Source organism: Podarcis gaigeae (assembly GCF_964106915.1).
Source record: "Podarcis gaigeae genome assembly, chromosome: 8".
Taxonomy (NCBI): domain Eukaryota; kingdom Metazoa; phylum Chordata; class Lepidosauria; order Squamata; family Lacertidae; genus Podarcis; species Podarcis gaigeae.
In genome coordinates this window covers 55,341,995-55,355,446 of record NC_139684.1, presented here as the reverse complement: position 1 = coordinate 55,355,446, position 13,452 = coordinate 55,341,995, and the positions used below count along the sequence as shown (strand labels likewise).

The 13,452-nt window shown below is 45.9% G+C and overlaps 1 protein-coding gene across 1 annotated transcript in view; it reads left to right on the top strand.

Annotated features, from left to right (window-relative positions):
• CPNE2 (copine 2) overlaps positions 1-13,452 on the top strand; it is an 84,330-nt gene that overhangs the window by 1,500 nt on the left and 69,378 nt on the right. The window lies entirely within an intron of this gene.

Genomic DNA, 13,452 nt, shown 5'->3' with positions numbered 1-13,452 from the left:
ACTCTCAAACAGTTTCAGTGTCGCTGCCAGAATACAGGAGCACCCCGCAATGTCTTGGATGTGGGGACCACCAGCCCCTAGTATTTTCTTTCTTTCTAGGGTTGAAGCTCAGTCTAACCCAAGATTATGGCTTCAGGTGTTCTCATTCATTCAATTCAAAATCCTTTATTATGCATAGCACACCACACATTAACAAACAAACATCATATACAGACTGTATAAAATACGGGCTCAGCGAACACAATTTATCCCAGTCCTATTCTTAAATCGATGTACATAGATATTATAATACAACACAGCAACATCACCTACCATTAAAAACCACTAAGTCAGGCTTCAGGTGTTGTCACTGGACTCCCATCATCCCCAGGCTGGATGGCCTGTTGTTAGGGATGATGGGATTTGATTCCAACAGTGCATGGAAGACCACAGGTTTGCCCATTCCACTTTACGACCTGATGTTGTGGCACCCTGAAGCACCTGTGCACAGTTTGCTCGTTCACACCTGTTAACAGGTCTCCAACAGGGTGGAGAGGTGCAAAGCTTCAAATCAGTTTGCCCCCATCTAGTTTTCTCTGCATGTTTTCAACTACAGCTCCCATCAGTCCCTGTAGCCAGCAGCACCAGTGGTCAGGGATGATGGGAATTGTAGTCCAACGGCACCCAAAGGGCCGCAGGTTCCCCACCTCTGGCCTAACCCAAAAAGGTTGTTGGGCAACCCTAACATGCACTTTTCCTCCACTCCCCTAGGCCCTCTCACCACAAGAACAATGGCAGCTGGCCTGGGGCCCCTCTTCCATTGGGTTTTTATTGGTATGGTGTCCTGCCTATGGGATGTAGTCACCAGTGCCACTTGTGATTCCCCCTTAAAAAAAAAAAAAGATACCCGCCACACCTGTGCCAGCAGGTGGTTGTCAATACTTAGAACTATATCTGCTGTTACCCATTGCTCTTTGGTTTTGTAGTATTGGGAGTTTGAAAACTAACTTTAGAGAGACTTTGCATTGTGGGGTTAAAAAAATTATATAAAGTGGCTTACATAAGGCAAGATAGCTCTTTTAAATTAAGGAATATACAATTCAGTGTTCACTGCTTCATTGAGTAACTGCAGCCGAAATATAAATGGAAACTAGTGTGAAATCACACATTTCAACCTCCCAATGGCTGCAGTTGTTCCTTGCTTGTGTGGAACTGTTCTAATTCATCTCCTTGGAGCACTACTTCATCTTTTCCTTCACTGGAGGTTTATTATTGAAGGTTTATTATTATTATTATTATTATTATTATTATTATTATTCAATGGTACGATAGCAAATATAGCAACTCTGTACATCCTAAAATGTCCCACTCAGGGAGATTTGGACAGGTGTCTGGTGGACCACAGTGAGGGGACCCCTGTGTCCTGACCTGGCAAATCTCTTTTTGTAGGTTCTTATGAAGAGCGTATTATATTCCTTTAAAAAAGAGGAAAGATTGGGGTGGCAGGGGAGTGTAGAAACAGCATCCATCACAAAGAAACAAAAGCGGGGAGAGGAGGTCTACATGAGAGGAGAGGGGGGGAAATATCATAGTGTATAAAGATAAATGGTGTTCTGTTTTAATTAATTAGTTAACTGAATTATTAGGAAGAACTTTCTGGCAGTAAGAGCTGTTTGACAGTGGATGGAACAGACTCTCTCCAAAGGTGGTGGACTCTTCTCCATTGGAGGTTTTTCAACAGAGGTTGGGATGCCCCTCTGTCAGGGATGCTTTAGTTGTGATTCCTGCCTTGCAGGGAGTTGGGCTAGATAATGCTTAGGGACCTTTCCAAATGTACGTGGAATGTTTGTCCCACCCTAACTACTAAAGGAGCCCAGGGTGGCAAAAAGATGGAATTAAATATAAAATGAAAACAACTTGAAATATTTAAAGCAATGAAAAGAAATCTCAAACCATTGAGCACCCAAAAACACTTAAGAACAATCCCATATCCCCATTATCCTATGGCCATGCTGGCCTGGGCTGATGGGAGTTTTAGTCGCAAACACCCAGAGGGCACCAGACTTGGGAAGGCTGTTCTCAGCCAGTAATGTCCAATCTGTGTGCCTTGGAAGAGCTGCCCATGTGCTTTGGTACACTAGGTGAAACTCCAGTGAACTCCAAAGAGTTCATCCATAAATGAGGATCCCCACTGCATCTCTGCATGAGTCATTGCCCTGGTAGTTTTGCTGCATCTCGGAAGAGGTTTTTTTCTGTGTGTGTTGCTGCATGAACTCCTGCTTGGGGCTTGTCTCCTTTAAATGAAGAGGCCCAGCCAAATCAGCAGTCCCAACAGAAGCACAATAGCATGGGACTCCTCTGAGCATACAGAGCCGCCACATACCAAGGCAGTTCATTGCACTTGTCTGCACTGGTTTCAGAGTTTGAAGCCAGAGTGGTAGCCAGGGATTGAGCCTTCTGCCTGCAGAACAGATGCTCTACCACCTTCCCTGATGGCTTCTCAGAGGACCTGTGTCTTACACCTCTGGAAACATGAAGGTGAACCATAGCTATCAGAAGTTGGGGTGTGCTGTTGAGATGGAGCCGGGAGATGGAGGCCGGCTCTGTTTGTAGCAGGTTATGCCCTGGTACAACTCAGTGGCACTTGCGCTATCGAATCAGGGACTAAATGAGATCTTGTAACCCCATTAATCCATCCCGATTTTGCATTTGGTTCTGGAAAATTGCTGTAATTACTGTGTCCTACTTGTTTCACTCTCTCTCTCCTGCTATTGAATAGATGGTGACTCGCTCTCTGCAGCAGTTATCTGAACAATATATTGGCACTTGCCCAAGATAAGTGGCTGGATCTCTGAAAATGTAGCTGTATAGCGAAAGTTCATTGCTTACAGTTGAGCTGCCTGTTCCTTTTTCTTTTTCATGCCTCCATTCAATTCCGATTCCATCCTCCCTGTCACAATGCACTTGATCTCTACCAGCTTCTGTGGCTTGCAGTACCCAGTTCAGACATTACACTTACATAGATAAGGTTAAGGAAACCTTGGTTTGGCATGGTGTCTGGATGGGGAAACTGTGGTTACTGCCCTTATTTCATTTCAAGGGAACCCTGCAGCGGAGCACTGAGCAGCGCCATAAGACGAAAGATTACTCTAAAGCTGCAGGTCTGGAAGCTCAACCCATTGTTTGTGGTGTTAACCATGGTTAGCTCAAACTGTGGCTTGGGATAATGTTGACCTGATGTGGCATGGCTGATGTTCCTTGCACTCATACACTGTCAAAGGAAGGCGGGAAAGGGCTCAGAGGTCAGCTGATCCAAGCTCTGGTCTTGGGGCAAGGCAAAAAGGTCTAAGGGTTAGAGACCTTTGCCCATCCAGGCCTATTGTGAAATGAGAGCATGTCCACCAGTGAGATTTAAATACTTCACTCCATTAAGTGGGTAGTTCTTCTGACTGCTTGTGTCTTGAACTGGGTGTGTTCCCTTGGCCTCTGTTTCCTCTACCCTTGGAGGCAGGCTCAGGCAGAGAAGGGAGGCATCACTCAAGTCCACTCCCCCAGCCCAACACCAGGTTGGGCTCCAACTTGGTGGAAAGCTCTGTCACAAGAGACCAGGGCCCTGCAGGACTTGACATCTTTCCACAGGGCCTGCAAGACAGAGCTGTTCCACCAGGCCTTTGGTCAGGGCGCAGCCTGACTCCCTCCTTTGGCAATCTTTACAAAACTTTAGTTTATGGTTGCCATCAATTTTGATTTTAATTAATTTTTATAATGTTGTTATAATGTTGCACTGTTTTAGTGTTGTTAGCTGCCCTGAGCCCGGCTTCGGCTGGGGAGGGCGGGATATAAATAAAATTTATTATAATTATTATTATTATTAGAAAGTCCCAGGTTCAACCTCCACCAGCAGCATCTCCGGGTAGGGCTGGGAATGTCCCCTGCATGAAACCCTGGAGAGCCCCTCCCAGACAGTGCAGGCAGTTCTGAGATAGATGGACTCGTGGTCTGACTTGGTATAAGGCAGCTTCCCTTATCTTTCTTTGAAGGAAGAACAAAGGTGATCAATTGAGCCTTAGAGGTCATTTTAATGAACAAGCCTTGAACTCAGGAAGACAGCACTTGGAGCTTCTGAAAGGCCAGCTCTTTCTAACAGTTCTAGGTCAGAATGGCAGCTTCCAGCTTGAGCACTGGTGCTCAGGTGTGCTGAAGACAACGTTTCCAATTCATCGGACCTACAAGACTTTAAAGCACATCCAAATCTGCTTTCTGCATCCTTATTACAACGAGGTTATCCAAACTCTGTAATAACAACTGCCATTCAAAAAACACAATTAAGAGAGAGGTTGCTACCTTTCTGACATCTGGTTCACATGATAACACCAGATCTTCGTGTATTTATGCTTCCCTAGAATATAACCATATGACTTTTGAAATTGAGAAAATTATCAGACGTCATTGGCATATTCATAAGGACATCCCTGGGTGTGATAATACCCCTCTTTTTGCCAAATGACACACCAAGTCACTAAAAGATATATTGGTGCATACCGATTTAAAATCAACACCCAAACAACGTACGTTGTCTGGTCCTCCACATGGTTTCTTTAAATGTGGGCATTGTACCTCCTGCAAATATGCTCTGCAGGTAAAGGAGTTTAATAACAAAGAAGGTTTTAAGTTCGTTTTACAGGCATTTGCCACATGTGCTACTGCATGTGTAATTTACATGATTAGATGTCCTGTGGATTGTTGTATGCAGGTCATACTCTCATACCTATCAAAGTAAGAATATCGGAACACCGATCTAGGATCAGGAACAATGTAGATGCTCCTTTAGTACAACATTTTATTGAAGCATCTCATTCCAATGAGGACTTTACATTTTTTGTAATTTGGACGTATTCAGGTCCTGTAGAATGAGCTCAAAAAATCCTTATGCAGAAAGAAACTAGGTTTATTTTCTTCTTCAATTCCTTACATCCCTCAGGTGTGAATACTGAAATTGATTATAGTTGTTTTTTGTGAATTTGTACTAATGTTTACATGTAGAACACCTGAGCATGGACTAAGTTTGCTTCACCTCTGTGAGCCAAGTGGATTATTTTGAGTACTTAATTGTGCATCTGTGGATTGCTGTTAACTTTAGATCCAAAAATAGTTTACATTGATGTATGAGTTTGTATTAATGTTTATATGTATATCATCTGAACATGGATTAAGTTTGTTTTATTTTTGCTGTGATATATGGGTCACTTTAAGAAAGATATTCTGTATCTGTGGATTGCCAACACCTGTAACCCAATCAGTAGACTCTGTGAAAGGATTTTGTGGAACTGTAACAAACTTTCATGTGTATTGTTTGGACTTTATGAACAGACAGGTGGAATAGACACCATTACACGGATGGACCTTGTGCATGAACTGACTAGAGAATGATTTGATCCGCTGGGTCTTCTGCTTTGTTTGTTTGTTGAACTTTATGAGTTACTTCTGTTGAAATTTGATATCTAAGAACACAGCCAGTTATGTCTCGTGTGTTTATTGAGACGATGTTTGGGCAGATCTGACATTCTGTTGCTACCATGTTTTTGGGAGGCTATAAAAGTTGTTATATGCTCAAGATTCTCTTGGCCCCTGAAAGATCTGGTAGGGGTATGACAGGCTCCAAACCAACCCAGAACTACAGCTCGCTCCTCTGGAACTTCTGGGCTTCTGTGGTTGCATTAGGAATGCCTTCAGAACACAGTGCAAAAGGCCTTGGAGCAACTGGTAGTTCCCGGTTCCTCCACTGTGCTCTCTGTCTTTCGAGAATGAGTAAGCTCTCCACTTTTAAAAGCTGTTTTTGGCTGGTTGCCCTCAATTCTTGTGGGTGAGGTTGTTGTTGTTGTTGTCTTTTTACAGCAGTAAGCAGACTTCTTCCAAATGTCAGAAGTTGTCAGACTGCTTATCCTTCCAACCTGGCAGAAGCTTTTGAGGGCTGGTCAAAGAGGAGAGCCTCTCCCGCCTTCTGATCTTTTTAACTAGAGACCCCGAGGATTGACTCTGGGACCTTTGCATGCCAAGCAGGTGCCCTGCCACTGAACCTGAGATGTTTGCCAAGGCGCAAAAGACGAATCCTTCTTAAATGATGTCTGATAAAGGTTGCTAGAGCCTCTAAGGCTCAGACCATGAGACAGGTGAAATACAGCTTGGTGGGTCTGTCTGTGCTTGGTGGCTGAGGGGGTGGAGCTTGAGCTGGGGGCGGAGCTAATAGCAAAACCTCTCAAACTAAGCGGAACACAGCCTGCTGTGTGTAAACAAACAATCATTTCCCAGCAGGAAATAGTCTTCAGCTTATTTGGCAATAATGTGGGTCAGGAAGGCGTAACACCTTTCTAGCAAATGGATCTGTTGAACAGAGAGAAAGAACTCACCTCAGATCTGCATACCAACCTCTTATGCCCAAGTGCTGCAAGACACTCAGTTGGACAGAAGCTCTCTCTCCTGGGGACTGTCCGGGCTGGGCACATGTTTGCTGCCTTCTTTTTTTACTGGCAGGCTGTTAAACATGTCCCTGCAAGCAGAAATCTAGCAGGAAAGGCTTCTTCCATCACTGTGTGATGCCAGTAAGAAGCTTTGCTTGCACTCCCAGGGACATGCGTGGATGGTGTAGATTTGGCTGAGGCTCCTGGATGTGCCTGAGGTGTGTTGCCAGGCACCTAGGTAACTCTTAATCATTACAGGGGAGACCCATGTTGAAAACACAGGATGATTTCCCCTCCCCTTTCTTTGGCCGCCTCATGTGATGCAGCACTGCCCCCTCTCCTCAAGCCATAGGCTATGTTCTTAATGTTGGAATTGGATTTGTTTGTGAGCTGGATTGGATTTTGCACTCACGGCTGTAATTAAAAAGGTTGCCTGCTGCCACAGGAGAGCGAAGTGGGCGTGCTTGTGTATGTTTCATTCATTGATGCCCATTGAGTATTAGAGGATACACAAAGGTACAGCTGATTGCCACTGCCAAACGGTGTTGTGAGCTGCGTGAGAACAGCAGTGCCATGTTGGAGGGGGGTGTCTTTCAACACGGCCAATCATGTATCGCTAGTCAGACATAATGGGTTCTATTTCCATTCCTGGGGGGTCTTTTCAAGTAAGGATCAAAAGCGCCTTGCAGAAAAAAACATTGTTGGAGGGATAAAATGGCACCATAGAGATCTGGATGCCAATTCTGGGGAAGAGGATGGTGCATCGGATACTGCCTTCTGTGCTAGACCATTGATCGTCCAAGTCAGTATTGGCAGTGACTCTTCAGGGTCTCTGGCAGGAACCTCTCCCAACACTACCTGCCAGGAGCTTCCGCATGCAAGGCTGAGGCTCTGCCATTGAGCTACAGCCCTTCCTGTAGTTGATCCATTATTTAGGATTATCCCATTTTCTGGAAAGACAAGATGGCGCCTTCTCAGTTCCAGGCACAGAAGCCAACCAAGACTGGCAGCCGCATCTGACTCCAGCAAGGAGAGTGCTGGTGAGGGGACAGGCCCAGAGTGGTTTAACTGCCCATTCCTCTTCCAGGGAACATTGGGAATTGCAGCTGTGGGAGGGGAATAGGGGTCTCCTGACAACTCTCAGCGCCATTAACAAACTACATCTCTCAGAATTCTTTGGGGGAAAGTCTTTGATGGTTTCAAGTGGCATCGTGGTTCTTTAAATGTATGGTGTAAATGTGGCCTTGGATCATTTACTCTTTGTTTAGAGAACTTTGGTCTCTTTCATTCATTGAAAAGTGTAAGCAAACTGGAACTCATTTTCAGGGTGGCTGGTAGCATTAGCAGCTCTTTAGTAGTCATTTTAAAATGATTAAGGTTCAAGAATAATTTTTATCAGAGCAGATGAGCCATGCCAGGACACTTTTTTCCTGTCTCCCCCTCCCCCCCCTAATCTGAGCTGTTTGACAGGCCTGGCTGTGCATTTAAGCTCTGAGCAGGATTTATTTTAGTTGTATGTTAATATTTTAATACATTTTAAAATGCATTGGCATCTTTCTTGAGGTTCCAGAGATGGGAATAGCAATAAGTTTGATAAATTGTCATGCATCCTCTTCATTTTGCGGTCCACCCCATTGGCTCATAGCAGATAACACGTTTGCTGCAAAACTCCATATTGCCTTGCTTAAACCCAGCTTGCTTTTTCCATGGCCACCAAAAGTCAGTATGAATTGTGGTCAAAGTTTGCTTTGTTTCTGGAAGAACCCTGTCCTTGTTCTAGGCATGCTTTGGAATAAGCCGGCAGAGTCCTGACCGCACCACTTGACACTGGACTGCACCACCTCAGAATGCAGATGAGTGGGGGGGGGGGTCCACATTTTTAAAGCACTATCGGTGAACACCCCTCTGTGAATATCACCCCTGTGCCACAGGTCCAAAACAAAGACTTCCTTCCTAGTCTGCTAAAAAACAAACAAACCCTCCAAACTCCTTGCAAATAGAAAATAGTGCAACAAAGGTCTGGGATGGATCCCCCCCTCCTATTTTACTTTCAGGGAATCATGGCTGATTTTTTGTTTTGTTTTAAGCATCGGAGAACTGTATTTCCCAGTCTGCAGTGGTAACATTCATTCTGCTGCTGCAAGACTCTCCCATCTGACTCTCCTGCCTCAAAGCCTCGCATGGGCTGTCCCCATCATCTGCATGTTGCTTGTGACAGGACCCTCTTGTGCACTGGATCTCCAAAAGAATGGGGACTCTGGGATCGCACAGAGCCTGTATGTGTAGATTCCCCCTTTCACCTGTCTCACTGAATGCGAAGATCTCGGAGGTAGGGCTCATAGAGGCTGGGGGAGGTGGTTCTCTTGTCCTCTCCATGCACTGTATGTTCACAGGGAGTGGCCCAAGTAAACATCCTTCTAGAACTTGTGCTTCAATGAGTTTCCAGGTAATGCCCTCCTGTATCCCCTTGAGGCCCTGGTTTGAAGCACCAGTTACAATCATGACCAGAGCGGTCTCTTAATCTCCACTGTCATGAGCTGACATAACGATGGAGGCAATCTCTTAGACTTGCTGGGTCCAGGGTTTGTGTGTTGTGTGTGTTTGTGTTTGTGTGTGTGTTTGTGTATACACATACAATCTCTGTAATGCATACATCAATAAGAGACTGGAGCCTGCTCTGGCTGGTCAGTGTCCTTTCCCCACTTTCTCTGGTCCCATCTGCCACAAACTGCCTTGTGGACGGGAACATCGAAGGTTGACCCCTCTTCCAGGAGGTCTGGCTGCTTGATCTTCCTTTTTTCAGTGTGTAACTTTGGTATATCCATTGTATCTTATCAATGTTTGGGCATCAAGCCATCAAACAAGAAGCAGAATGACACAGGTAAAATATTTTTATTTATTTTTCATGTATTTGCACATATGAATAGTGTCACCATCTTTCCTCCAAGCAGCTTGTGCCAGCCTGGCCCCTCCCACTTCATTCTTTCCCCTCCCAACATCCCTGGGTGGTTGGTTAGGCTGAGACCAAAATCACCTAGTTAGCATCATGGCAGAGTATAAATTTGGAGCCAGGTCTCCCTGGCTCTCCTGCGGTGAGCTCTCCTAGCCCATTGGGGTGGGGAGCTGGTGTTCATCAAATGCTATTGGGTTCCCAACTCCCATCAGCCCCACAAGCATGGCCAGTGGACTCAGGGGTGATGGGAGTTGTAGTCCTCCAGCAACATGTGGAGGGCTAGAGGTCCCTTTCCCCTATGCAAGTCCTGACCCCAGTCCTGGCTCTATAGTAGACCTGGAGCTCTTTTGTCTTCAATGCTGGCTCCAGGGGATCTTTGGCAGGGTGCCCTCAAAGGATTCCTTCCACCGCCATTGGTGCCAGCTGTTGCTTGCTAGGCAGAGCCAGGGAAGAAGCAGACGGTGAGCCTGTCCCTCTTTCTTGACACTCCTGCTGCTGTTTTCCTGCTCTTCCCCTCTGGGCCAGAGGGAGCAGGTTGCAGTCTCGAAGGGGAGGAGGAGGAGAAGCTGGTCCAGGGGGCTTAGGTCAATGGGCCCGTCTGCTGGTGTGTGGGGCCATTGACAGATGCCTGAGCATGCCAGCCCTTGACACCAGCACTTTTCACCTTGACCAAACGAGCATCAAATTTACTCTGGGCATCTGCCCTATGGCAGCGCCTTGTTGCAGTTTTGTGAAGTGGGCTTCTTAAGGCCTTTGCTGGGTTCCCTCCTTGCTTTAGATTGAGGCTGTTCTTAATTAGCTTTACTCATTAGCTTTGTTTGGCTTGCTGCCTTGCATAATGGCAAGGTGGAAAGGAGGGGTCCAAGAAGCATCCCCGTAGAACGAGATTCCCGTCTGCGCTCCAATCACCTGTTGACGATGGGGTGAAAATCGAGGGAGATGCTTTTTTTAATGGATCCCTTTAAGAAACAACCCAAAGCTCTTCACTTTGGTCTGGCTTTCATGAGCTGGGCTCTCTTTTTCCTGTTCTCAGACCCTTTTGTACAGACCATGTGAAGCAAGCTTGGTTTCTGCTGGGGAGGACCTGAACCAGTGCCCTCCAATGACAAGATAGGAGAGGTTAGGAAGAACTTTCTGAGGCTAAGAGCTGTTCGTGGACTGGACTGCCTCGGAAGGTGGTGGAGTCTCCTTCATTTGAGGCTTTTAAGCAGGGGTTGCGTGGCCATCTGCCAGGGGTTCTCAAAAGCAGTGATAGCAAAGGCTCCATCTTCCAAGAACTAGGGAGCTTCCCAGGTATCTTTTGCTCAATAACTAAGTGTGACCCGTCAGCTCTTCACCACTTGACTGGTGGTTAGGTCATGGTCAACAACTGAGGCAGATGCTCCATGATTCTGATTCTGTGCCCTCTAGTAAAACTTGAAGAGGCACTTTCAGCTCTTCTCACCTGCAGCTTGATCAATGACCTCTGGAGGTTACCTGCAGCTGCCAGTGAGATCGGCAAGTGGCATTAATTGTGGGAATCAGAGGTGTGAGGTCCTTCCTATAGAGATCACAGTGTCCCACTGGGTTTCTCCATTCCACCAGTATTCCACTATGCTCCCTGTATCAATGCCATCCTCTTGAGACAAAGCACTCCAGTTTGCCATATTGTCTAGCATTGGTGTATAAACACTTGTACACCATCTCTCTCCAAGTGTCTTTGGCACTTGTGGCTTGACTTGTAGTGCTTTGGCCTCTCTCGATTGCTGTCCCATGCACCTGTAGCCAAAACGCCTAGTTCTCCTCCATCCCCATTTAATTTAACCATCTTCATTTATACCTGGGGGAGAGATTCATTCTGAACCTGATCCTCCTCAGCTCCTGATACTAAAGCAATCAGCCCTGCGTCCCTTCCTTCCTACCTCCCTTGCCTTGTGGAAATGTCCAGCCAGTTTGAATGCATGCTGTGATGTCATTGCAGCTCCTTTACTCCACATCACCGGTTGCCGTTTGGAATTGGGGGTGGGAAGCACAAACTTTTGACACAATGATGTTACGTCTCTGGGAGTAGGCGGCAACCCTTTGATCTTCATAAAAAACAACCAAGTGTCTTTTCAGCCTTTAAAGATCAAGAGATTTATTGTGGCATAACCTTTTCTGGGCTAGAGGCCACTTCCTCAGGCCCATGCCAGAACAAATCTACCGGGCTTTTTTGCCGCCACAAGACTGTGCTTGCTACCCCTCTATAAATAGTTACCACTCTGCATGTAGCATCTCATCTTTGCCTTAGCGAATCATCTCTGCCTGACCTTTGCTAAAGGAAGCATCTCTTTGGAGGCAAGTAAGTGTGCTCAATGCACCTCTCTCTGCTGAGAAGAGATTCACTTCTCTTAGATGAGCAAGTTCCTTATTCCCAACTGTGAATAAACTCTCCAGCACACAGATAGGAATTAGCAACAGGGCCGTCCACATGCGGCTGGCTTGTGTGAGCTGGCAGTGGAGCTAGGAAAACTCTTACTAGCTGTTGCTTCTCACTGCAGAAAGCACCCGTCTCCCTTGTGGTATATTAAATTGAGCGAGAGAATTTGCAAAAGTGCTTGTAAGCATGGCATGCGGGGGATGGGAAATGGTCAGAGGTTCTGGATGAGTTCAGACATAACAGGAAGCTGTCATTTCCTACAGGGTGTGCCTTAGGCTTATGTGTTTTATACCCTGGAAGGAGGTATAGATGGATACGTGCTTCATAACCTACATCTATGGCCGTTCCTCATGTGCCCCATCCAACGGAGGTATGGGTGGGTGGGTGGGTGGGTGGGTGGGTGTGATGTGAGAGTGAGGCCTTTTCAGTGGTAGCTCCTCATTTATCAAATTCTCTCTCCAGACCTCTTGAAATTAACACAAGAAGAGCCTGCTATATCAGGTCAGTGGCCCATCGAGTCCATTTCTCACAGGGGCCACCCAGATACTTCTGGGAAACCAGCAAGCAGGGTTTGTCCACAAGAGGACTCCCCTCTTGCGGCTTCCAGCAGCTATTAATCAGAAGCACTCCTGCCTCTGTCTAGTTAGTACAGTGGTACTTCGGGTTAAGTACTTAATTCGTTCTGGAGGTCCGTTCTTAACCTGAAACTGTTCTTAACCTGAAGCACCACTTTAGCTAATGGGGCCTGCTGCTGCTGCCACTGTGCCGCTGGAGCACGATTTTTGTTCTCATCCTGAAGCAAAGTTCTTAACCCGAGGTACTATTTCTGGGTTAGTGGAGTCTGTAACCTGAAGCGTATGTAACCCGAGATACCACTGTAGTCATTGACGGCCTTCTCCTCCGTGAATTTGTCTAATCCTGTTTTGAAGTTGTCTAGGTTGGTGGCCATCACTGCCTCCTTTGGGAGCAAGTGCCATAGTTTTATCTCTGCACTGTGTAGACTTTAATGGACCTAACTTAGCCATAATAAATTCATCAGGTCTACTCTGAGTAAAACATAGTTGAGAACACCCCCTCATTTTGTTGTCAGTGCCTTTTCTTGCACTCCTTGTTCAAGCTGGGTGAGCAGGACATGCTGTTCTAAAATATATTGTCAGATGAGTGTCTTAGTCTGATTTAAAGATAAAAAACCATGGGAAGGTAGGTGGGAGCCTTGAAGCTTTCACCAGCACCCAGTGAGCAGACCCACAGGTCACCTGGTTGCAGCCTCCCATACGATACTGAGATGCCCTGTAATTATAGCAATTGTTTCTAAATTTGGTTCTACACATATATGAATCAGCTTATGCAAATTTTATACAAATCTCTGTCCTCATTTGTCCTTTTTTATTTTGTGTGCATGTGGGTTTTTTTCTTTACGGCACTAAGATACAAACTTTGACAGAGGTTTGTATATTAACCCAGGCAGCTGAATATAGCACAGTCCCAACTGTGCGACAGTGCCCAAGGCATCTCTGATCAGAAGCACAATTTCTTTCCCAAAGGTGATGCTCTTACTGACTTCAAAGGGAAAGTACTCTCCTGTGCATCCATGTATTTAAGGTATTGTCTATCAAAGTTGGTGAGGCTATTGGTCACCTACGGCAGGGAAAACCCAATGTGGC